Consider the following 3,030-nt stretch of genomic DNA (forward strand, 5'->3'; position numbering starts at 1 on the left):
TTAGTAACATTGATTAATTTTGTATTTGAAAACCACTTGATTTAATGTCATAAATTAGAAATGCTTCATTTGTGTAACCGATAAAGATTTGTTTTTGTGCAACGTCGATTTCCTTGCCATAGTATCTGGAGGACCATAAATCAAATTTAGTCAAAGAAGTTTGCACAAGTTCGTAGCCATAAGATATATAAATCCCATCAATGAATGAAAATAAAAAAAAAAACTTATGATATAAATTCAAGAGAGACTATGACAAACATGTTTCACTTATCTGGTAAAAATGTGAAATTTTCAGTTTATTGCTATGAGGTGGTACTATTAAAACTAAAATTAAGTTTCAAAATAATTGAATTACTAGTAATTAGGATACTATTTGCTACTAATCTCAGGGCACCATAGCATGTCGAGAATAAGGGGGGACATACTAGACATAACCACTCCCTTGATTGGGGGTTGTGCCGCCCCGCCTTTCGATTGATACATAGTTGAGGAGGCCGATCACGAACGCAACAGGTGTGGGAGCGACCCTGGTCAGGGAAGGCTAAGACAACGCCTTGCATATGGGTAGCAAGAGGGCGCTTATGCCCCGACGGTAGGGGCTTATGCAATTTGATAGTATCTTTGGAATTGAAAGAAAGGAAACACCAACTTTCATTTACTACTAACACGTCATAATATAATAATTCAATATAAAGAAGTATTGCTACATTCCCACAGTGTTAGTTGAATGGAAATCTACAACTTTTACAAACCATATAAAGAAGGCCCTTCACCATGCTTTAGAAATCATGCAGCCGTGTGATGAGCACAAAGCGAACTATTCTTTCGCCTTTTACTAAACAATATCGTGTGTTCGTCACATCAAATGGCATATGCCTATTTTTGTAGAGGTGTTCTTTTATAGAATACCTCCAACAACTAGTTGTTCTAAGATTTACAAATTGTTGATAAATTTAATTAAGAGAATAAATGTTATTATCCAAAGTATCCAATGCGTGAAACTCAAATTTTATCTCCTTCCATACTTCACAAGCAACAGCTAGTTCAGGACTCCATTTGGTAGCCTCATGGATAATTTCATTACCCTCAGTAGCAAGATCGCGTCCCTCGTTAGGAGCTTGTACAAATGCTTCTAGAGCTACGAGATTAGCTACGGCACCAGGTGCATTTCCCCAAGTGATATTCAGCTTTGAAGTATATAATATAAGTGTTTTCCTCCAAATGCTTGACTATAAGACTAGCTAATAGTATTAAATTAGGAAATAGAAAAATAGAAACCAAATTAATTAAGATATAAACATTTGTGCTTTATTGATTTTTTGGCTAATGATGAGTAGAACTTGAAGTTTGACAGCAAACACCACAATCCATTGAAACTTATGGTTAGAGATGCAGTAGGGACGGCCTACCCAAGCTTTGGCCAATCAATAGATCAAGCGGGGTAGGACAACGATCCTCAAACATGCTATTTTTTAGGGTATTCATCCCAAGCCTCAAACAGACATACTATACCGGGTTCTTGCAACCTGCCCGGGTTTATACTCGGGCCGACCAGATAGAGCCATAGAGGGCTTTTATACTTTTTTAAAAACTTTGAAATTTTTTAACATGAAGATTTGAATCTTATTAGGAACAATTGAAAGTAAGATGTTATAATGAACAAATCAACGAAACTGCATTGCTATTTTTTGCTTCTAATCCAACCTAAACTAATTATTTATATTGGTTTTATGTATTTATATAAAAAAAGGAATAAATATCAATATATTTTTATAGATGTTGATCTTGGTTCTAGGTACTCGACTATAGGAAAGTGTCTTGAGTTGGTTATAAATGAAAAAAATACCAATATATTTTAGTATGTTATTCAGAGCACCGTAGTCTCATTTCTTTCCATTTCATGATGAAATGAACGTATGATGATATATGAGTAAAACAAGTACAAGGAAACTTAAACAAATGAAAAAGAAAAAAAATCGGAATCATCCAGACCTTCCTGAGGAAGGTCAGGTAAAGTCCATAGGCTTTAATAAGCTACTTTCAAAAGAGGGAGGGGTGCACATCTACTTGTTTGGCATTTCAAAAGAAAGTTATATAAAGCAAACCTTTCAGGTTAGAGAAATCCCACATTGGTGGGGAAATGAAAGCTCCGGAATGGTGTTGTAATTTATATTTTTGGTTCAATTTTTTTTCAATTATGGTTAAGTTTATGTAATGTTTGTGGTATCCTTCAAGTAAAGGTATTATTTTTGGTCGATGTGTATATATAAACTTTGCAATTTTGATACCAAAATGATAGACATTTTATTTGACATAGGGACTAAAAAAATAATGAAAATCTCAAATTAGGACCAAAACTAAAAGATAAAACCTTTTAGGACCAATATTGATAAAAGACAACTATACTTAAGGACCAAAGATGTAATTCATTCTAAAGCCATAGGGAAAATGACATTGTAGCACATTGTTGTATTGCTTTCGTCCGGATTAGGTCCTCATTATTTGTTTTTTGCACAGTAGATCACTTCACTTGTTTTTAAGTGTTGAATAGGGGATTGAGCCCTAATTGTATTGGTTTAACGGTTACATAAGGTTAGCTAGATCCCTTATAATGGATAGACCACATGTTAGACATGTCCTCAAGGATGCGTTTCCATGATAAGACCCTATACTCCATCTGGTAGCCCTTATCATTTATTATTCCCATTTTTTGAGCAAATGAAAACCAAAAATAGTTATCTCGATGTATCCATCTTCATCTTCCTCTCATCAACAACTACGAGTTGTAACCACTACGAGAGACATTAAGAAGTGCTTCCGTGACTTTCTTTCCAAGGAACGAACCTCTTGAAATTCGGATAACCCTAGATGTTGCTTCTACGTTGAGGTTCCGATTTTGGTTCCATTAACTATATCTAAAGATGTATGCAAAAAATTGTGAAATTTATTTGTAAAAACCCTACATTTTCATTTGGAAAAACCCTTATATAACATCTACTCTAAGTTTCCTTATACTCATCTTCTGCTTAT

General features: G+C 34.4%; 1 non-coding gene across 1 annotated transcript; it reads left to right on the forward strand.

The window, feature by feature from the left end:
- The first annotated feature begins 792 nt into the window (after positions 1-792).
- LOC111919262 (U5 spliceosomal RNA) lies at positions 793-910 on the forward strand. Its single transcript, XR_002859441.1, has one exon. It is a non-coding gene; the product is annotated as a U5 spliceosomal RNA (small nuclear RNA).
- The last annotated feature ends 2,120 nt before the right edge of the window (positions 911-3,030 follow it).

The sequence above is a fragment of the Lactuca sativa genome, chromosome 9 (assembly GCF_002870075.4).
Source record: "Lactuca sativa cultivar Salinas chromosome 9, Lsat_Salinas_v11, whole genome shotgun sequence".
Classification (NCBI taxonomy): Eukaryota; Viridiplantae; Streptophyta; class Magnoliopsida; order Asterales; family Asteraceae; genus Lactuca; species Lactuca sativa.